General features: G+C 42.8%; 1 protein-coding gene across 1 annotated transcript in view; it reads right to left on the reverse strand.

Moving 5' to 3' along the window:
* Positions 1 to 19,664, reverse strand: part of LOC147702156 (proton channel OTOP2-like) — a 502,417-nt gene extending 482,753 nt beyond the window's left edge. The window contains exon 1 of the mRNA XM_086930802.1: positions 19,428 to 19,664. The gene's annotated coding sequence lies outside the window, so the exon portion shown is untranslated. The remainder of the gene's footprint in view (positions 1 to 19,427) is intronic.
* Positions 19,665 to 23,466: the final 3,802 nt, after the last annotated feature.

Raw genomic sequence — 23,466 nt, forward strand, 5'->3', positions numbered from 1 at the left:
CACTGCTCCCTCTTGTATTTTGTTGGCTCACAATTGTCATTATTGCTTCATTTAATGTATCGTTTGCTTTTGTATTTTGTTCACTTGTAATGTTCTCATGTATCAGTTCTGTTCCTATTGTGAAGCGCTCTGACACCTTCGGGTAAAGTCTGCGCTATATAAAAACACACAAATAAATAAATAAATAAATAAATAAATAAAAGGCTGACTGAGGGGGAAGTCACGCGGGATGGGAGCTTCACCTACCGGCGCCCAGGACAGGAAGAATCCTGATCATTGTAGGGCCTGGAAACAGAAACCAGTGCTCATGCTGGATCAGAACACTGGGAGCCATAGCAGTGCAATGATCTCAATGGACCATGCAAAGAGGAGAAGAGAATGGGCTGGGTCCAGGGGCGGGTACTGCGTTAATGTTACTTTGTAACTACGTTTTAAGCAAACAACTTAGCCTGACCCGGGTGGAGATTGCCATAGCAACCTAACTCTCCTGGGCCGGGCTCACACTCTGGATCCTGAACAGTACCCTCTGTTGCTGCGCCTCGAAGCACATATGAGCTATTAATGTGCCAGTAATGCGTGACAAAAGCATTTAATGTGGTGATGCGGACGCCAGTCCTAAAATGCATCATATTACCCCGTAATGCATGTAACTGGCCATGTCTACTGCAGTGAGGAAGTTCAAAACGCTGGGTGGGTTGTCTCTCTGCAGCGCAATTGTCAGTTACAGTAGACTGTCACTGGAGAATTAGAATGAGTGCTACTCAGAAAGGGAGGAGGGAGGCGATTATGTTTAGTGGGACTGGATCGGCTGTTGATGTCTTCTTGTTTGGAAATGATGGCATCAGAATAAAAACTAGCAGGATAGGTGCCTGAGACTAGTCAGTGATTCAACAGTTAACGAAGGGGATGCAGAGTAACTGCAGAGAGGTGCTTACTTATTTATTTATTAAAGAAGTTATGGGGGTGGAGAAAAGTTCCACTTACAAAAGAGTGGGGGTGAGAACGGTAGGGCTCCGTGTGTACAATGGGGTGTGAAATGCTCTCTTATTTTTAAGAATTCAATACATTCATGTGCTCCTCACCTCTGTGAGGAGCATTTGGATGTATTAAATTCTTTGAAGTAAGAGAGCTGGTCTTCCTGGGGGACGCCACTGGGATCGGGATTGAGGTCCCCAAGAAAAGTTGAGACACAGCTCATGAATGGTGATGTCAAGTTATCCAAGGTACATCCGAGGTGGATAAGGGAAGCCTACAGGAGGACAATGTTGAGGATGAAGGAGGAATTGAAGTCAATCCTCATGTGTTTCAGAAACGGTGGCATCATGGGTGGCAGACAGAACAATCGGTCTTGGTCTGAGTCAAACCAACTCCCCCCTACAGCATGTAGTGTAGAGGTCCAGAGTGAGGGTGGTGTTGTAAGGGCTGTAGGTGCCCCATACTCCATAGTAGGAACCTGGATTCAGGTTTGGCAATGAAGTCCGAGGGTGGATATGTGGGCTGTAGTGTTTGCTGCTGCTGATAATCGTGTTGCGTATGGATCTGGCAGTCCCTAAGCAGAAGGAAGGGATCAGAGGTGGTTGTTTGTCTACCAGTGCGCTGGTTGGTTAGAAGCTGAGACGAGTGGGCCAAAGAGATTTGGCAATACAAAGGATACCTACCGTCTGTGGGAGGAAGGAGGAGGAGGACTGGAGCCTGGTCCTCATATGGGCATGTGGGCTTAAACTGTACTGGGGAATGATTGCCCATTGAAAGCATGACACTGAGTAGGCAGACCATAAGGTGGAAACAGATGATAGGTGGGGGTGGCCTGCTATTACTGTGAAATACATGCTTCTTCAGACAGCTGCTCCCTCCGTCTACTCGTTCTTCATTCCTCCACCCTCTAGATATCCAGCACATGGAAAGAGACTTGCAGGAGGTCCATGTGGTTGTATATGTATCTATGTGGTGCAATGGTATTTGTGTGTGGGTCTAGCAGATCTTAAGGTATGGCAGCTCTCCCCAACAAGTGGGAAACCAACCAAGCCTGACGTCTTGTGAAGTACCTACTTGTTGCAGAAAGATGTTTCTCTGGCTGATCGTTCTCCTGCCTCTTTCTGCACTCACTGTCAGCTAGTGGGCTGGTCCGTAGTACCCGTCAGCAGTATGGGTGTGTTTGGAGTGACATAGGGAGAAAATCGGTAAACGGAGACGTTGTAGGTCCTCTGTCCACAGAAAAGAAGCATTGCATCTAAAGTTCTGCAACAGAGTTACATTGGGGGCGCAATACATACAAAGGTCACTGCCGCTAGGTAGTTTGGCCAGTTCGGCCTTCATAATGATAACTGGGCACAGTTTATTTTCCTTGAATTGTTAACATAGGGCACGATTCACAAAAGTAATCTGAGACAAAATCCTAACTTTACGACTTTCGATATTCACAAAAGGTATTTAGGAGTAGTAAAGTTAGGATTCCTAACTTTACTACTCCTAAACTGAGACAAAATCCTAACTTTACTTCTTTTGGTATTCACAAAGGGCATTTAGGAGAAGTAAAGTTAGGATTCCTTAACTTTACTACTCCTAAACTGAGACAAAATCCTAAATTTACGACTTTCAGTATTTACAAAGGGCATTTAGGAGTAGTAAAGATAGGAATCCTAACTTTACTACGCCTAAATGCCATTTGTGAATAACGAAAGTAGTAAAGGTAGGATTTTGTCTCAGATGACTGTTGTGATTCGGGTCCAAAGTGATTAACTTCTTGGAGGGCTAATTTGGACTCTTACATTTTTATCTTGTTTGTTTGCTGTGTTACCTAACATGCAGGTCAAAGGCTGGATTTTTTTTAACCAACAGTATGCCTTCTGCACATTTTACACACGTGTTCCTACAATGCTTTGTGTGGGTCATAAAAAAGGCATACGTACGTTTAAGTCATTTGTTTTCTTATCATTAAGGAAGACTGGAGATAATTTGTTTTTAAGTTACAATTGATCCTAGTTGCTTACTCTTTTTATCATTTTACCATGAACTTTAGTTTTTATCAGAATAATATTATGACTGGATGCATAGTGATTATGATATAATGAACTAGATGGTCGAAATTTACTGCTGTCGCATGGCACTTTATTCCCTTTTTTAGGAAAATTTGAGATTAGTCTATCCTATAACATAATCGATCCCTGTTATTGTTTCTTTTTTTATTACAACTCTTATGGTTTTGGTATCAAGTTATTTTGATTAATTGTTTATTGATGGTGATGTAATGAATGTCTCTCTATTTTTCTGCTCTATAAAATACATTTAAAAAAAGTGTTGGCCATCATCTGTTAAAAGAGGTATTGCATTTGCTTTGATATAGCATAATCTTTAAATGTGATAATCTGATGAACATAACACTCCTGATGCTTTATCATGAGAGCTGTCTCTTTCCCATTTATAAGCTAGGATCTTGAAAACACCAACCTTGTCCGAAAAGGAAGTTGCCAATAACTTCACTCTGGTCCAGGTTCTTTCCACTCTGAATAAAGTGAGACTCTAAAGTAATGTGTTGGATTCTTTAACACCTGCATTGGTCAATGGGCGTCAATTCGTTGACGCAAGGAGTAGCCGCTACTATCAATGCCTTTGCCTTTAGCACCACTTTCTACTCTGGTCTCATGGGTCGCGAAGGCAAAAGGATGGGAAAAAACAGGGTTCCTTGAGCCCTGTTTGCTCTCTGAGGTATTCAATCCTTGATAATTGCTCAGCATATAGTAAGTTACGAGATGCTACGTGTTCAATCTTGTGCTGTAATTGTGGGTCAAGGTGCATGATGTCACTGTGGACGCCTCTGGCATTTTAGTGAAATAATGTCCTTACATCAGTCACAGAAGATTATTTTATTCCTTTCTCAAGCTGAAGTAATGAGTAACTCAGCAAAAGATCTGCTAACGCCCATCTTAGAAAATAATGTTCTCAATTTAGTTCTGACTGATTAGGCAGACATGTTGGAGGACATTTTGTGGACTATTCAAATACCAAGAAACATGAAGCTGTAAATCTGAATACATCACACTGACCGACCTATTTAGACCCATGAATTCGTAATAAAATGGGCACAAATAACATCTGCACTGTGTTTGTACCAACTCAAATTGAGCACAAATAGATCTTCCCTTGTAATGGTATGCTTTTGCCTAAGGTTAATTTTCTGTACAAACAAACCTGAGGGCATGCAAAATTAGTGCAATTGTTGTTAGTGCACATTACCCTCCACTTGTTAGTGTACACGTGTAATTAGGTGCAAAACCACATCTGAGCTTTGGTGCAGATTTTACTTGCACCATTGTGTTTTGGCCCTGGTGACACTGCAAGGTTCTGAAAGATCCACTTAGAATGTAAGCAGGTCTTTAGACATTTGCACATACATGCACATTTGCACTTATACAGTGAGAGAAACAAGTAGGTGTATAAGCAAAACACTCAAACCCTGCAGTACGTGATTCGTCACACACATGATAATTGCGGAAATCAGGTGTATGATTTATGAAAGCCTAGGTACTTGTATTTGATCACACATGGAGACAGTTAAATGTTGAGGGATCAAGATATAAATAATAATAATAATACGAAGAAAGATATAAATAGGAAACATAGAGAATACTAAAGAAAGTTAGATATGGGTGTAAGAGACAGGGGTTTGCATATTAGGAGGATGGCTCCCTGGTTGAGAATCCCCTGGCTACTAAATGGAGACATTCATGAGGTGCAGGACTCCTAATCGTGATGAAGGGTCAGCAATAGATGGGGACTGAGGGCAATCTCCTGAGAGGGGAGATGGAAAGCAAGATGCAAGACCTAGAGGCGGCCCCGGGACAGCAAGCTTAGTGAAACATGTCCCAGCATCTTAAATCCTAACCCAGCTTCAGACAGGCATGGCTCTGGCAGAGTATCTGAACTGACGGCCATGCTGTGACCTCCAAAAGTGGAGAAGTAGTTCTTCTATTTGGAATGAATATCTCCAGCTGAGGCGCTGAAGTTAAGGAGTATCTGACCGCATGGTTCTGTGAATGGCAACATTACAGAGAGGAGTGTGGCTGATTATCCCAAGAGGCCAGCTCTTAGGAGGGGAGATGCCCTGCCACTCTGATTGAATGAATCAGGAGGAGCAAGACTGCGGAAGATTGCGTGGGGTTCTGGCCTTGGACTCACAACTCAAATATGTCCATGAATCATTCCCCCTGTTTAAAAAGGAGTAGAACATCACTTCTCCTAGGTGTTCTGGGTCCATCAACTCTAAAAAGGCCCCCGGACGTGGGGTTGGGTCACCACTTGAAGAAGCGTGGCTCAATGGTTAGAGCGGCAGACCCTGATGCAGAGGTCTGGCCCGGGACCAGGGTTCAATTCCTGCCTTGGCGGCTCTTGGACTCAATTTCCCCGGACCTGATAATTCTCGCCTCGGTGCCTAGTCTAATCATGGGTCCCACTCTGTCACTCTGGGCAATAGCTTGCTTAATCTCCACAACGGCCCCAGCCCCGCTGTGGATGCCTGGCTTCACCTTGGGGGTCCCCAGGAGTGGACATTTCACAGAAAAGCCAGGAAGGGTTCCACAGTGGTATGAATACAGCACTACGAGACCTCTGGGTAGAAGGAGCTATATAAATACAAACACACTTGCCAGGGGTTCGGGCACTTGACCAGGCCTTCTCACAGGCACATAGCCGAAGATCAGTGGCAGTCAACTCAGAGGGATAGGTCTTTGCAACTTCATCTTCAGATCACGTACACATCTCGATGAGGGTATGACCCCAAGGTTGTTTGACCAATGAGTATGGTGGACAGTGATGTATGTTTTGGATTTAGGGGACACATGGCCTTCATCCTGTCTGTGTATTTTTTTTATGAATTTCAGTCTTTCTTTGATTTGTTATGACCTTTTGCCTTTCTATTCACGTTTTATGAACTTTAACCTTTCTTTGTATTTTTATGACTTTAAACTTTTCCTTGAATTTTTTCAAGTGTGTGCACGCGTGTGTGTGGGGGGCGGGGGGGGCTCTCTTGGGGTACTGGTGCCCTAGATTTCTTGCGTGGGCCAGTAGTGAACAGGTGAGATTTATGGACGTGGACGCGACTGAGTACACGAGCCAGTTTCCAAAATGAATACTTGTGGGCGGTGTGACTCCTCCAAGGACCTCCATAGGCATAACGAATCATCTGTAAACTGTGGTTTGGTGAAACAGGGATTAGTGACTTTACGTAAATCATTGGAGTCATCGATGTAAAGCTTTAGGGAGTGTCTCCATAAGAGCGGCACTGATGGGATTAAATTGCATGTAATGGAAGCTGGCGTGGTGTCAGCTCTCGGCAGAAGTCAGGCAGGGGCGGGCCCAACCATCAAACATTGACTTTGGCGTCAGGATCACATTGGACAGCTTCAGAGGCTGGAGGGCAGCAGGGCAGAAGCCCTCTGTTCTCTTGGTTTGTTTATGTGCATTACACGTGTACGGACGTGCATTCCTGTGTGCAATGGGGTGTGAGCATTTGGTTTGGCAGGCACCCGCTGCTTACAGAATAGTTACAAGGTACAACAGCATTGAAAACACAATAGGATTGTAAACGATTACTGGGCATACAAAGCATAACGTTTATTCAAAGCACGTCAGACTTATAGGGCATTATGCATGGTTGGCTGCGGTAGAACATCAGCCCGAGACTAAAATAAAAGTGGCCTACATTAGTGAATTGGAAAGCTAACACAATTGCCCTTATTTGCAAACTGGGGGTTGGGGGGGCGTTTTGAATTTATATAGACATGCTATTTAAGTGTTTTGCAAGGGATATAAGAGTGGATGGATTTGAGCCTGCTGTAGCTAACATATTTTTATTATCAAGGAAATCAACATTAACAAGCAATGGTAAATGCTTTAGGTTTCGTCTATGTGATTGATAATAAACTGTTTTTGTGTTGTAAGTTGTAGCTTGCTGAGTAGTTGTACAAAATAAGTTACAGAAAGTCTGTTAAAGTGTTATGACTTGTTTATGTACAAAAAGGCAATATATTGTGCTGTTACTAGTGGTGAAGTGCGGGTAAGTAATAGCAACACTTTTAAGAATAAAATGAAAGAGGGAAATAATAGTACTCATTGATGTAATCGCAATATTATGTGTTTAGAGGAGTTCTGACAACCTTTGGGCTGGTGCCACTGCACCTGCTGCACCATTCAAATCAAGCCTGTAGTGCCTGCAAGATAACCGAGTTTGTGAGTGCCTGTTTAGTACTAAAATATTGCAATATGTGGTGTTTAGAGGAACTATGACAACTTTTGGCCCCAGTGCCACTGCTCCTGCTGCACTATTCAAATCATGACCCTATTGCTTTTAAAGTAACTGCACTTGTGGCTACCTGTTTAGTAGTAAAATAGTTAAATATTTGGTGTTTAGAAGGGTTCTTAGAGCTTTGGGCCCCAGTGTAACTGCACCAGCTGCACCATAGAAACCTTGACCCTAGTGTCTGTAAGGTAACTGCACTTGTGTCTGCCTATCTAGTAGTTAAATATAGCAATATTTGGTGTTCAGAGGAGTTCTGACAACTTTTGGGCCCGGTGCCTCTGCACCTGCTACACCATTCAAATCATGAACCAGTTGTCGGCAAGGTAACTGCACTCATGACTGCCTGTTTAGTAGTAAAACACGGCAATATTAGGTGTTTAGTGGGGTGCCTAGAGCTTTTCGTCCTGGTGGTACTATAGCTCCTGCACCATTCAAACCATAATCCTATTGCCTGCTAGATAAATGTACTTGTGACTGTCTTGTTTAGTAGTAGAATTTAGCAATAATCTGGGTTTAGTGGGGCCTCTAGAGCTTTTAGCCCCGGAGCCACTGCACCTGCTACACCATTCACATCAAGTCTCTTTTAAATCCAAGGTTACTGCAATTGTGACTGCCTGTGTAGTAGTCAAATATAGCAATATATTGTGCTTAGAGGAGTTCTGAACTTTTAGTGCTACTGCACCCGTTACACCATTGAAATCATGACCCTGTTGTCTACAACGTAATTGCACTTTTGGTTGCCTGTTTAGGAATAAAATATAGCAATCTTATGTGCTTAGTGGGGTGCCTGCAGCTTCTGGTCCTAGTGCCACTGCATCTGTTGCACTTTAGTGCTTTCTAGATAACTGCACTTTTGACTGCCTGTTTAGTTGTAAAATATAGCAATATTAGAGGTTTAGAGGAGTTTTTGGACCCAGTGCCCCTCACCTGCTACACCATTTAAATAAGGACCCTGTTGCCTGCAAGATAAATGCATGTGTGACTGCTTATTTAGTAGGTAAATATAGCAATATTTGGTGTTTTGGGGGAGTTTCGACAACTTTTGGACCCAATGCCACTGCACCTGGTGCATCATTGAAATCGAGCCCCTTTTCGTTGCAAGGTAACTGTAACCTGCTGCACCATTCAAATTATGACTTAAGTGCCTGCAAGTTAACTGCACTTGTGACTGTTTAGTTAGCAGTTGAATATAGCAATATTTGGTGTTTAGAGGAGTTCTGAAACCTTATGGCACTGGTGCCACTGCACCTGCAACACCATTGAGAACATGGCCATCGTCCCTGCTATATAAATGTTTTGACTGTCTTATTTAGTAGTAAACTTTAACAATAATCTGGGTTTAGTGGGGTCCCTAGAGCTTTTGGCCACAGAGCCACTACACCTGCTGCACCATTCAAATCAAGTCCCTTTTAAATGCAAGGTAGTTGCAATTGTGTCTGCCTGTATCATAGTAAAATATAGCAATATTAGATGTTTAGAGGAGTTCTGACAACTTTTGGGTCCAGCCTCTCTGCACCTGCTGCACCATTCAAATTGTGAACCTGTTGTCTGCAAAGTAACTGCACTTGTGACTGACTGATCAGTAGTAACATATCGCAATATTAGGGGCCTCCTTTATGAGGCCTTGCGTCAGTTTTGCGCTTCCTATGAGTCTCTTTATGTGACAGATTGGCGGCGTAAAACATGCCTCCTGTTGCCCACTATTTGCAAAGTGACGCATCTAAGCAGATGCGTCACTTTGTAAACCCCTGCGCTACATTATACCTGTGTCAGGTATAATGTATGCAGGGGGGACTTTCCCCGCAAAAACCTCGTAGAAGTGATACAGTGAAGTCTATGAAATTTCACTGCGTCACTTCTAGGATGCTGTGCGTCAAAATCTTTCCCCTGCCTCACAGCAGGCGTAAGACTGATGCAGGCCCTTTCAAATGGGGCTTGCCCCATGTGAAAGGACGCATTGCTGGAGTTGCGTCACTTTTGTAACACACTCCAGCAATGCATCACTTTTGCGCTTACAGATACGTCAGAAATACTGAAGTATCTGTAACTCCTTGCGACATGATGCGTCATACAATAAATATGACGCATCAAGTATGTCGTAAGGAGTGCGCACTGAGAAGTGACGCATCGCTGCTTTTACGCAGCGATGAGTCATTTCTCAGAAATGAGGCCCTAGGTGTTTAGTGGGGTGCCTTGAGCTTTTGGTCCTGGTGATACTGCAGCTGCTGCACCATTCAAATCATGAACCTATTGCCTGCTAGATAAATACACTTGTGACTATTTTGTTTGTAGTAAAATTTAGCAATAAACTAGGATTAGTGGGGTCCCTAGAGTTTTTGGCCCCAGAGCCACTGCACCTACTGCACCATTCAAATCAAGTCCCTTTAAATGCAAGGTTACTGCAATTGTGGCTGCCTGTGTAGTAGTCAAATATAGCAATATTATGTGTTTATCTGAGTTCTTACAACTTTTAGGCCCAATACTACTGCACCTGCTACACAATTCAAATCATAACCCTGTTGTCTGCAAGGTAACTGCACTTGTGGTTGCCTGTTTAGGAATAAAATATATCAATATTAGGTGTTTAGTGGGGTGCCTGCAGCTTCTAGTCCTGGTGCTATTGCACCTGCTGCACTATTGAAATCATAACCATTGTGCTTTCTAGATACCTGTACTTATGACTGCCTGTTTAGTTGTAAAATATAGCAATATTCGGGGTTTAGAGGAGTTCTGACAACTTTTGGACCCAGTGCCCCTGCACCTGCTGCACCATTCAAATCATGCATCTAGTGCCTTTAAGGTAACTGCACTTGTGAGTGCCTGTTCAGTGTCAAAATATAGCAATATTTGGTGTTTAGTGGAGTTATGACACATTTCGGCCCAGTGCCACTACACCTGCTGCACCATTTAAATCAAGCCCCTTTCAACTTCAAGGTAACTGTGATTGTGACTGCTTGCGTAGTAGTTAAATATAGCAATATTAAGTTTTATTGGGAGTTCTAACAACTTTTTGGCCCAGTGTCTCTGCACTTGTGACTGCCGGTTTAGTTGTACAGCATTAAAATGATCTGTATTTAGTGGGGTGCCTGGAGCTTTTGGTCCTGGTGCCACTTCACCTGCTGCACTATTGAAATCAGGACCATAGCGCTTGCTAGATAACTGCACTTGTGACTGCCTGTTTAGCTGTAAAATAGAGCAATATTTGGTGATAAGTTGAGTTATGACAACTTTTGGGCCTGGTACCACTGCACCTGCTGCACCATTCAACTAATGACCCTGTTGCCTACAGGGTAACTTCATTTGTGACTGCCTCTTTTGTAGTAAAACATATCAATATTTGGTGTTTATTGGAGTTATGACAACGTTGGCCCGGTGCCACTGCACCTGCTGCACCATTCAAATCAAGTCCCTTTCAACTGTGAGATAACTGCAATTGTGGCTGCCTGTTTAGTAGTAAAATAAAACAATATTCTGTGTTTAGAGGTGTTCTGACAACTTGTATGCCCTGTGCTACAGCATCTGCTGCACCATTCAACTCATGACCCTGTTATCTGAAAGGTAACTGCACTCGTGAATGCCTGTTTAGTAGTAAAATGTAGCATGGCTCTTGTATATTAACTTTATTTTTAACGCGCAATGTTTATTACAACACTTAGAATGTAATCAGAATGACCAAATAGATTAAGTTGAAAAAATAAATCTAATAATGCCAACAAAGTGCAAAGAAAGGTACTGAGGCATGAATAGGAAATTCTAAGGCTTAAGCATGTGCTTTACACAACTAAGTAATAAAAAGCAAGCATTCCAGCATACTGTTAGAAGTTGTCTGCCTTTTCCATGGGAAGAGATCTTATCTTGACAGTGAATGGGGCTTAAACAGCGTGAACAGCTTTAGTTGAAATATCGTAAATGCGTGCAGCCAGGGGAAGTTAACAAAAAAAAAAGTTCCACACTAAAGTGAATGAACATAGTAATTCGGCTATTGAAACTGATAAGAGCCCCTTTTCAGATAAATTAAATACAAGAGTTTTCACAAGTACAGTGCAAGTGCTGTGCAGGCAAAATCTAGAAACAAGCCCAGCAAACTTTAAAACAGGGCTACAAACAGCCAAGAAGCCGAGCCACACTGTCTGACCTGCCCATTGTGCACTGCCTGATTGCCCAGTTGGCCTGTCCATCCCTAGCTGTTTTTCTGAACTCTGGGCATTTTTCTCCATATGCTCCAATGCTCTGGTGACTGGTGCTTCGAGAATAAAATGCTTACCAGTCAGGGACCCAAAACATATGGTGAAGGCAAGAACAAATCTGCAAATCAAAAGAACAAGCGAAGGTGTCCAAGGCCCTAATTATGAATCAGGTGGGGTGGAGTTACCGTGTGGAATTTCAGTCCACCTAACGATGGCTGACCAGGAGTTCCTGCACACAGATTACCTTTGTGTAAGAACACTGGATAACATTTTATCAGCCAGAAAGTCCAGCCAGTAAAATCACATGAAGCTTTAGCTGCAACAACAGCCAAGCCTCATCCCCTGGTCCGTGAAAACAGTTTAGTCTGGCAATGGGTCAGGATGCCTGCCAGAACTGTCCTACCCCTTTGCTCCCCTACCTGCCCTGCCTCCACTCCCACACCCCTCACAGACACCACCACACTCAAACACCACTTGTTTTGTGCAAAGCAGTTGGCAAACGTGTGTAGTGAACCCTGTAGAACAGGGAAAACCGTCCTGTAATCCACGTGGCAATTCCGTGAGTGCAAAGTTTTTTCCCATTACATGTACTTTAACTCATAATAAGTGAAATTTCCATGAAGAGATACCGGCCAGTAATGACCACTGGGAATCTCCACACATAGTTTTGCCTAACCTATAATCAAAGCCAAACTACAGTATGAAAGAAAAGTATTGAGAAAGTGTTGCACAAGCTTTATCTGCAGGAAAAAAAAATTTAATGGAACAATTAGAAAGCATTGAAAATGAATCAGCACTAATAGCAGTAGGTATCAATCGAAGACAGGGCTTTCAAGGCAAATTTTATTACCTAAACCATGTCAAACAGTCATTGCCGAAATCAATCGATCTGGTTTATAACCGAAAATGCAAGCCAGACCTACTAGCTTCACTAAAGGTTGTTTTCTCAAGCAATAAACGTTCGTCATACCGATTTCAATGGGTGTTTCAATTCTCGAACTCCTTGGAGCATTTCAAACTTTGGCATTTTTTTCAACCAAGAAATCAGACCACAAACTGTATCCATCCCTCAGATGAGTGGATTCAGGGTCAGAAACAAGGTCAAAAATCAAGAGATAGATAATACAAGAAATAGAGTTGTTGGCTTCCGCAACAGTACCCCTAGGTTGGATGCTGAAGAAGCCTTCGGCCGACCCCAATCTGCAGAGTAGTTATAGGCCTATCTCTCTGCTGCCCGCAGTCGCTACGATCTTGGATTAATCAGTCAACAGGCAACTCTCCTATTATTTGGAGACTAACGATCTCATTCATTCTAGTCAGTCGGGCTTTAGGAGAAATATAAGTACCGAGACGGCCCTTCTCGAGGTGGCAGAACATATCAAAAGGCACTTTGGATGTCAGGGAAAAGGCTGTGCTGATTTTGTTAAATCTGCCAGCCGCCTTTGATACGGTTCCCCAATCCTTCCTGTAGGATCACCTTTCCAGGACTGGAGTCAAGAGTCTGGCCCTCGGGTGGCTGACCTTCTTCTTAGACAATAGAGGTTGGCTTTCCCAGTTTGCTTCTGGCAATAGAGCAATTTCAGTTGGGGTCCTGCAGGGCTCAGCCCTCAGTCCAACTCTGTTTAATGTCTATCTTGTGCCACTTGCTTCAGTATTTGAGTCTTTCTGAGCTAAGATTGTATCATATGCAGATTACACTTTGATTTTCTTTTCCTTTAAGGATGGGGAGGATCTGGTTTTCAATGGTTCTGCTCCATCATAGTCTTTCACAGAGACAACCCAGAACTTAGGAGTTAACTTTGATAATAGGTTATCTTTCCTACCTCTGATTAGCGCAGTGACTGTGTTTTGCTATCGTGCGGGCTATGAAAAAGTTCTTGTTTTTTCTGTCCTTCCAGGCCAAAAAATTGGTTATCCAGGCTCTGATAACTTCTCGCCTGGATTTAGGCCCAGATCTTTCTACTGGGGTGAATGTAAGACATTGTTCTGCATTCTGTCCATCAACTGTGTTTTTTGCAATTTTCACCCCGAGTGGGCTGGGTATGCTCAGACGTGCGTCCCAGGCTCTCTACATCACTGGAGTCAAGCTATCCAGGCTGAAGAAGGCTGATAGCCAGAAACCGGTCCTTGGATGCTTGATTCCGGTCTAGGAAAGACATGGCTTGGTAGTTCGGGCTGGACTGTTCCCATGAGACACAGGGTCAAGGCTGTTTTGCATATAGCCATTGTCTGACCTAGGGTGGTGTGGAGTGCAAAAAAACGATGGATTTAGTCCCAGATCTTTGTACTGGGGTGAATGTAAGACATTGTTCTGCATTCTGTCCATCAACTGTGTTTTTTGCTATTTGTTGGCATGGCAGACTATTTATTTGCAAAATTGCAATTGGTGCAAAAAGCTGCAGCAAAGGCTATTTGCAACAGGAAAAAATATGACTCAGCCAAGAGCTGCCTGCGGGGTTTGCACTGGCTTCCAATGAGGCAGTGAGCCTCCTTTAAGATGCTATGTATAGCGCACAAGGCATTGTACAACACCGGTCCAAGTATCCTAAAAAATAGGATCAAGTTTTACGCTCCCAATCGCAACCTTCGCTCGCAATGTACAGCAAGAGCGGTTACTAGGCAAGTAAAAAGAGCCAGGATGGGAGGGCGGGCTTTCTCCCACCTGGCAGCTACTATTGAATGATCTGCCCATTGATCTTAGACTTACGGACTGTCATCTAACTTTTAGAAAAAAGTTAAAAACTACACTTTTTCCAAAACTGGATTAACATTGCTTTACTCAAATTGGTGCCTCCTGCCATTCACTAGTGAATTCAGCACCGTGATATCCTTCCAGGATGAATGTTGGACTTTACAAGAAATATTAACATTAACATTAACATTTAAATTGCCAATAGCATAATCTCTCGCAAATGTGAGACCTATTGTACCCTACTGGACGAGCTCAGCAGACAGCAATTACTACCACAAACACACACCCAGAGCCACAGACACCCAGAGCCACACACACACAGCCAGCCACACAAACCCAGAGCCACACACACACACACCCAGAGCCACACACACACATACGTACATACATCCTCTTTCTAGCCTATATGTCTAACGCAGATACATTTCTTGTTTGAAGTACATCAACAGTGCACAATTATATGCAAAACAGCACTGAAACACATGCAGTTGGCTCAACAGAACATCTTTATGACAATAGTTGTACACATTAAGAATAACCATGTCAACCATTCAGAAAGAAATCAACTTAAATGCACAAAGCACACTTAGTTATGATGTTGCACCCAACCACATAATCAGCTATGATACTACCAATTCAAATAAAAACTCCAAACTAAGCAACTGAACCCGCCAGAAGAATGAAATAAATGGCAAAGACCTTTGGTGCACACACACATCCATATGCACAATTCACAGCAGTCATGTTATGACAGGGCCCATCAATCTACTATTCAGCATGAACCATCACTTAATGATACCCAATATGATTCATAATAAAACACTAAACACATTTAAACACAATATCTAAAGATTACATTAACTCCTGTTAGTAAGACTCCCATAACCGTAATGGGCGCCCAGACTCTAAAAGCACTGCTGCTACACAAATGCCCATAACATACGGGCCACTTGCTCATAACATAACATACGAGCCACTTCAAACACGGGGTGGTTGATCCGAACATAAAAACAAACGAACCAGGAAGCACTGTTTCTCAGCACGGAAGACGCCTTCTCTCTCTCAAAGCCGTGCGTAGGCCCTGTATCTCCTGAGACCAGAAAGCTTGGGTTTCCTGAGGAAAGGACCACCAGCCAAGCTCCGAAGAATACGTTGATAATGAAAATTCAATTTAGAACGTTCAAAGTAAAGCCAAATTTATCCTCGAACAGTAATTCATGAGACATTTATGAATGGGGAAAACAAGTTCCCATTTCTAAGACGGTCACATTACCCCGTGGCCCTCAACTCCTCTAACCACTTTTAAGAAAAGACGAGTGCAGTTGATTACATGACTGAGGTCGCGTGCAGTACGATGGATCCACTGTAATCCACGGCAATGAGAATCAGCAGGTTAATCTGATCGGGCTGAGTGTATGATTTTTACAATGTCATTCTGGGACAGTTGATCCACGCGGAAAACCTGAGAGACCTTAAAGGTGCATATTTTTCTCTAAACAATGAAATTACCACAATGCAGTACAAAATTAGGTTTGCGTGGGGTAGCTATTTAAATATTAAAGGCAAATGACTTTGCGTTACTTTCACACTGCAATAAAATGACAACTGCGCCAAGACAAGAACAACTGGTCCTGATAAAGATTATTAAACACTGCAATTACTGTTGAAACACTCCGAGCAGCCTGCCTTTAAAGTCTTACAAGGAGGTGCTTCTTTGAGGGCGGGGAAAGGAGTGTGTTAAGCTCTGCGTATTAAATAAAAATGAAACCATCTCCATAGAGATGCAGACGGACAGAGAAGGATAACAGAGCAAAACCAGTTAAACTGAAACGTATTTCTGTGGGTGGACTGCAGAACTTGTTCGCCGCTTTCAATTTTGAGGAGTAGACAGACTCACACGGGTGACTTAAGGCAACACAGATTAACCAACAGCATCAGACCAATTTCGCCATATAAAAAAAAAAATCTTACTTCCGGCCATTTATAGCTCAGACGTTTCACTTCGGTTTTAATTTAAAACAAGTGAGTGCGAGGTTAAATACATCACGAGCATGCAGCACGGCAAAGAATACATGGGTAGAGGGAAGGGGGGGCTAGAGCGGGACAAAGGAGAGCTGCGGAGGGAAGGGGTGCACAAACAGGGAGTCAGAGGCAAGAAACAACGGCACAAACAGGGGGGCAGGAAAAACGGCACAAACAGGGGGGCAGGGGCACGAAGAACGGCACAAACAGGGGGGCAGAGGCATACCTCCGTCCTCGGTAGACACTGCTCGGAAAGCACAGCGCCCTGTAGGGATTCGGGGGCGTGTTTTTTGTGCTCTCCCCTTCCCATTGGCTGGAAGGTAAAATTCCAGCCAATGGGAAGAGGAGAGGGCGGGACTTAAAAAAAGACCCAGAAACGCCCCCGAATCACGTCGCGACGGGGAAAGAGTGATTGACAACCAATCTCTTCCAATGGCTAGCCTCCATTTATGGAGCTAGCCAATGGAAGAGAGAGGCGGGACAAAGCCCCATACTGTAGGGTCATAAGATTTCGCCTGCGCGAGCACTGCTGTGCAGTGCTACGGCCAGGCGAAACCTAATAAAAACGATCTAAAAGTGAGCTCTGGGGGGCGGGAGGAGAGGTTGGTAGAAGCTTTCTTGGTCTGTAAGGTCCTCCCGATCAAGGAAGCATACACTGATCAGATCTAACCACCCATGGCACGTACACTTTATTTTAAATTCAGACTGATAACACTTTAATTCAACAACGTTACTAATAGATGGAAGAACCACCAAACTATCCTCCCAGCCTGTGATTTTTGTAAACATGCCATTGAGGATGTGGAACATGTTCTCTTTTTCTGTCCCATATATGCCAGACCCAGGCAGAGGTGGATCAAACCAATGAGCACTCTCTGGGGTATTAGGTCATGTTGGGTGGCTTATCATATCCAGACATGGGACACTAAACATGTAGTGGTATTTGGAGCTAGCCGATACATCTACACAGTGTGGTTATATAGGAAAAAGCAGGGGGTGTTGTATTAATTGGATATGCACTTTTGCTTATAATTAGGCTGTGGGGTTTTAGGTTTAAACCTATAATAACTGATAAAACCCCACTGAAAGAAAAATAGCCCTCACCGGTGAAAACATATAAACACTGAAAAAACACCTGCACAACCACAAACTAAATGCCATTCAAAGAAAGGAAAAAGAAAGTGAAAGAGTAATTTTGTTCTTACTGAAGGGGTCAATAAGATGTAACTGTGTTATAGAAGCTAGCAGTAAGAAAGTCTGGCTAACATTATTCTGCTTGAGTTTTGTTCTTTAGGGATGCCACTAAAATATTGTTTCTTCTTCCTTTTACTTTTTTCAGTTTTATGGCCTTTGGTCTAAAGATGCAAGGTTTAGTTTCATGTTTTAGGTCTAGTTTAATTATTTTTTAAGCTGTAGAGAATCAAACTCATATTTGATATTTTGGCTGCATTTGATTCTTTCACTGATAGGTAAAATGGCTAGTTTCATAAAAATCTTTCCTAATATGTGTCACCACATTTACCCACAGAGAATTGGTGAAAACCCTTAATACATCAGACCATAGTTTCTATTGGGTCAGTATTGAAAGTAGGTGAATTGCCAACACCTCAGGCTTTAAAGATTAAATGCAAGGTATACTGACGAGTATATATATCACCAAGCATCTGGGATAGTGGTGAAAACGTGACACCAGACTTTTGGAAAACATGGAACGCAGTGTCACTTGTTATGCTCTGCAAAAAAGGTTATTTCCAAGTTCAACAAAGATTGGAGTGATATTGTTTGTATTTGCAGTGATTCAGTTACGTATATAAAAAATGCGTGTGATGACCTGTCAAAATTGATACCCGAGATGAAGTGAAGAGATCCTTGCCACTTGTTAGATGGTATGCTGAAAGCATCTTTACAATCTTCAGAGTTAATGAGGGATGCTATTGACTTTTTAGTCCATTCTGGTGCACTGTTTTCCTATGCCCAGGAACTAAAACGCAAATATTTATCATTTCGTGCTTTATGTGGCATCAAAGAAAGAGTCATCCCAACTGTATCCATTAGCGGACGGTTCTCAGCCCAGCTAATGTTGAAAGGGCCTTTTCACAAGAGTTTACAAGGGAAGGAAAGTGCGAGCGCACATGATCAAAGACTCACTGAAGAAGTATTGTATGGTGTACTACAATAAGATTAATTTGCAAAAATCTCTTTGGACCTAATATACACTGTACGTACACTGTCTATATACCATGTTCTTTCAGTGCAGAAAGCAAGCAATGATAAAAGCAAAACATTCCATAAACACAGGAAAAACACTTTTTCTGTTGTTTTTAGTGGCGTGAAAATGTGTAACCACTGATAACAACTGTTTTTTAAAATATTGAAAACACTGAAAAAAAACCACCAGAATTTACCAAAAATAGAAACTGAAAACAGGACAGCCTACTTATAATTGACCAGCTCATGTACATGCGATCCCTGAAGGCCCCAGGGTTGACATGGTTTGAAAATGGTATTATTGTACCTTTTAAATGAAAACGTGACTGCTGCTATATTTATTCTTTTAGAAAGCTTTCCATTTGGATTTGGATTCGCCCAAATTGATATTGGACTGTGCATGTGGGCATTTTCCTTTTATCTGTTTTAATAGAGTTCCTATCTGCAAAAGCTGTTTTATGATTTTTAATTGTTTCATTTAACTAATATTGTATTTGACAATGCAATTAAATTGTTTTGTGTACAGTGTTTTAACATGCTTTTATGGTCTAAAGACCCAAAATAAAGTTGAAACTAACTCTTCCCCCACATAGTACAGTTATTTGAAAGAACACTGGTACTGGGAACCTGGTTAGCAAGGACCCAGTACACCTCTGTCAAAGTTGCAACAAATAAACAGACAAAAAGTGGGGGGTTACTGCAACAAGAACCCAATTTCTCACAGAAGGAGACACTAGTAGATAAGGGCACTGGAAACCCCTTCACAGCACAGAATGCTGAGCGATGCCAGGACACACATGTGGGCATGGGTACTCGGGGAGAGGACAGGCACAGAGCAGAAATGACCAACCACCAGACACATGGGCACATGGAGACACAAGGGGACAGAAGCTGGGGTGACTCAGACTCCGGCCTGCTGGAAACCCCATGTCCACGTGGGCATGCACTCTCCAGATATCCCACATTGCTCCCAGATCACACCTACGCCCTACTAGTACAAAGTAAGGTAACATAGCACACTTGCCTGGTGTGGCGCAGAGCAGGGAATTCGGTGCCAGTGCATTCACTCACGGAATGGAAAGTCCAGCGGTCTTGGCAGAACCTGTGAACCTGTTTCTGTACTGCTGGTGTCAGCTCCTATAACATTTCCCTTAAAACAAGACAGAATGGAAGCATTTTTGCTTATGGACCCTTTGAGAAACGTAACAGAACGATATCTCAATAAAGCAACGAAAATTAAATCCCGCAGTCTACAAGCACGCTTGCTATTTCACAACAGGGCTGTGTATTTAGTGATAGGAACAGTCAACACAATGTCGACGAGACACAGCAAACAGCCTCCTGGAACATCCTTTTTGGACCAGGTTCACTCATTCTCGTGAACATTGTGTGCCGCGGTCTAGTCATTTGAGGTGAGCCTGTGCCAAAAAGCTGGTCTTCCCGGTTATATAGCCCCACAACCAATGTGCCAGTCTGGAATTTGGCTGTGCTACTACAACTAAGGTACTCAAACTTCACCTGATGAGTATGTTGTTTTATGTATAAAACCAAAAATATGATGCTGCTTTGGAATCAGTCAGTATTTATTTAGGATTAAATGTTATATTGTTTAGAACGTCTGACCCATGTTACAAAAATGTGGGCAGTGCAGCACTGCATGACATGGTAAAACAAGCATTTGCAATGCAATAGGTCTCGCATTAGGAAAGTTTGAGCTATTGGTATTGTAAATTACAAATTTTTTATTTATGTGTTGGTTTTGAAAATAGCGAAATAAATAGCTTTGTCATTTACAATCCCAATAGTTTTAACTTTCGCAAATGGGACACCTATAGCATTTGTAATGCAATATGTGCTGTATTTACGTGACTTAGATGTATTGATATTGCAAATAACAATGGCTTTTCTTTAAATAATTAATACTTAAATAAAAGTTATTGTACTTTATAATGGCAATAGCTTAAACTTTTGTAAATAACTTTTGTGAAGATTATGTTCAGCGTATTTTATTGTGACGAAAATCCAAGAACAGAAGTGAAATAACATCTTTTTGTGACATTTGTAATACAGCTTAAAACATTGAGAGAACATAACTGAACCAGTTGTTGTTGATGGTTACACAGATTGATGCTGTGGTGGCGCTGAGTGATGTTGTGGTGGCGCTGAGTAATGTTGTGGTGGCGACGAGTGATGCTGTGGCGTTCAGTGATGCTGTGGTAGCGCATAGTGATGTTGTGGTGCCCCTGAGTGATGCTGTGGTGGTGCTGAGTGATGCTGTGGTGATGCGATAGATAGATAGAGTGAGTGCGATAGATAGACAGAGTGAGGGCGATAGATAGATAGAGTGAGGGCGATAGATAGAGGGAGGGCGATAGATAGATAGAGGGAGGGCGATAGATAGATAGATAGAGTGAGGGCGATAGACAGATAGATAGAGTGAGGGCGATAGATAGATAGAGGGCGATAGATAGATAGAGTGAGGGTGATAGATAGATTGATAGATAGATAGATAGGTAGATAGATAGATAGATAGATAGATAGATAGATAGATAGATAGATAGATAGATAGATAGATAGATAGATAGATAGATAGATAGATAGATAGATAGATAGATAGATAGATAGATAGAGTGAGGGCGATAGATAGATAGATAGATAGATAGATAGATAGATAGATAGATAGATTAGATAGATAGATAGATAGATAGATAGATAGATAGATAGATAGATAGATAGATAGATAGATAGATAGATAGATAGATAGATAGATAGATAGATAGATAGATAGATAGATAGATAGATAGATAGATAGATAGATAGAGGTGCCCACCTTCCCCAGCTCCAGGCATCAATTGTCTCTCAATAGCAAAATATGGGTAGTAGCGTTCTCCCAATGGAGAAACGTCAGCACATTCGTAGACCAAATAAGTCCTCTGGTAAACTGTACAAGTGGATATATCATTACCAGGGATTTATTACCTATCGTACAGCCGCTGCGCGGGAGCGCCCGGGGCTAAGCCCGGGCAAAGGGCGGGCCCTCTGTGGCCCTCAGAGGCACGAGAAGGCCAGGCTAGGCCACCCCCTTGATTTCTACCGCTCGGAGTCATTAAGGTACTGTACAAGTTGTTTGCTAGCACATGAGTATGTGCTGATGAGAACTGTCAGTCAAATTGCTATCGCTGCCCGATATTCATATCCTATTGTCTAGCCACTATTTATCGATCTCATCTGAATCATACCCTGCAAGACTGCTCTTCCATTTGACTGCCTCCAATAGTTTGCAGTAAATATGGGGAAGAAACTGGTACCCGCTGCCACTGAGCCACTTAATACTTTGGACTCTTATCTAGTACAAGTGGTCAGTAAGATCAATAATGAGAGAAGACAATCCCTAGGCTTGAGCCAAACCCAAATTCTACATTCATAAAGTCCTTCCACAAGTGCGTTAAGCACAGGGACGTCGGTTACACCGCTAGAAAATCCCTTAATAAATATATCAGACCCTATCTCCCAAGATAATGGTAACGAGGAGGAAGGCTCTGACCTCTTAGTAGATCTATCAGTTAATACTGTTCCTGATCCCAATCACCAGATAGCTATAGTGGACGAAGTTCTATCACCGGTGCAGCCTGTACCACGGGCTGTGAGATCTTGCAGAAAATTTCAGGCAAAGCGGGGGGGGGGGAAACAACAAGGCAGGAAAAAGCTGGCCACACCACCTCCAAGATGTGAAGGGAAAAATGTGGAGTTTGATGTTGATGTAGAGTCAAGACGCATTATTGATGATGATCTATTTAACCGGATACAAGATATGATAGACATTAAAATTAGGACAATTATTAAGCCTCTGATCGGGAAATTGGACAAATTAACATCCGAGGTCAAAAAGGTGGGCGGGGCACATAGTAAGTTGGTGGAAGAGGTGAAGAATCTATCCTCCCTTGTCACAAAACTGGTGGCTACGGATGCGGAGGTCAAACCAACCGAGAGCGTATCACAGACCACCCTACTAGGGCAGCCACTATTATCTCCATCATTACCCGCACCCAGACAGGAAGTAGCAGCAGGAGATTTTCCCACCACCACAACTGCTGTTACAGCACAAGGTGCTGGAAAATCTTTTAAAGAAATTAATAAAGACATCGAAGGTGTTTCTTTGTTTCCTGGATCCTTCTTGTTATACTTTGATGCATGGTTTATGGACAATCCTTTTCCTGTGCTGAAGGGTGCTATTGAGACACCCATGTATTTACATATTTTATAAGAATTTATTCCAAATTCTTAACATAGGAGTGCTGGCCGAGCCCTTATTTCTTTGTTCATCAATTGTCTCTCAAGCCAATTACTCTGACTGAACTAATTGAGCTGTTACTGCCAGCAATTGGCCATCAGTTATTGAAAGAAGAGTCTGTTTAACATATAAACACCAGGCCGCGGCTGTGGGGAGCTCCCTCCTCCCCATCCCAGGCAGATCCCCCGCCCCCCGGCCTGCATGCTGCAGTCAGCCCCAGCAAGGGCGACGGGAACTTCACAGCATGATTCATGGAGAAAGGAAAGGCTGTGTGCGGCACTGGAGCACACTGCATTGATCAGTGTCCGGCCCTCAAACCTAGATATGAGGAGGAAGTCGCCTTATTGCGCAGTAGATAAACGCGCTACTGAATAATTGATCGGTGCAAATGGAACAAGTAGACTAATGTAAATGTTTCTATGACACGCGAAACGTTGACCAGGAGAGACCTCCATTAAACACCCAGTGCTCACCTTTAATACATTTCTGCTTAGCCTGCCTTTGCATCTGGAGTGCGAAAGCAACATCGGTAGCAAAGTAACCAATTTGTTTTTTAAAACGTCACCACACTCAGCTCCATAGTGCAGCTACCTACATATAACACCCGCTGCTTACCTTTAATAAGTTGCTGCGGAGCCTGCGCCTGTGTCGGAGGGTGGTGGGTGGATGGCAGGAAAGACGAGAATAGAGCAACAATTGTTTTTTAAAGTAACCACATTTAGCCCTACGTGAAACACTCTCTGCTTGCCTGCTATAAGTGTCTGCAGAGCTT

This window comes from Lissotriton vulgaris, chromosome 7, assembly GCF_964263255.1.
Source record: "Lissotriton vulgaris chromosome 7, aLisVul1.2, whole genome shotgun sequence".
Classification (NCBI taxonomy): Eukaryota; Metazoa; Chordata; class Amphibia; order Caudata; family Salamandridae; genus Lissotriton; species Lissotriton vulgaris.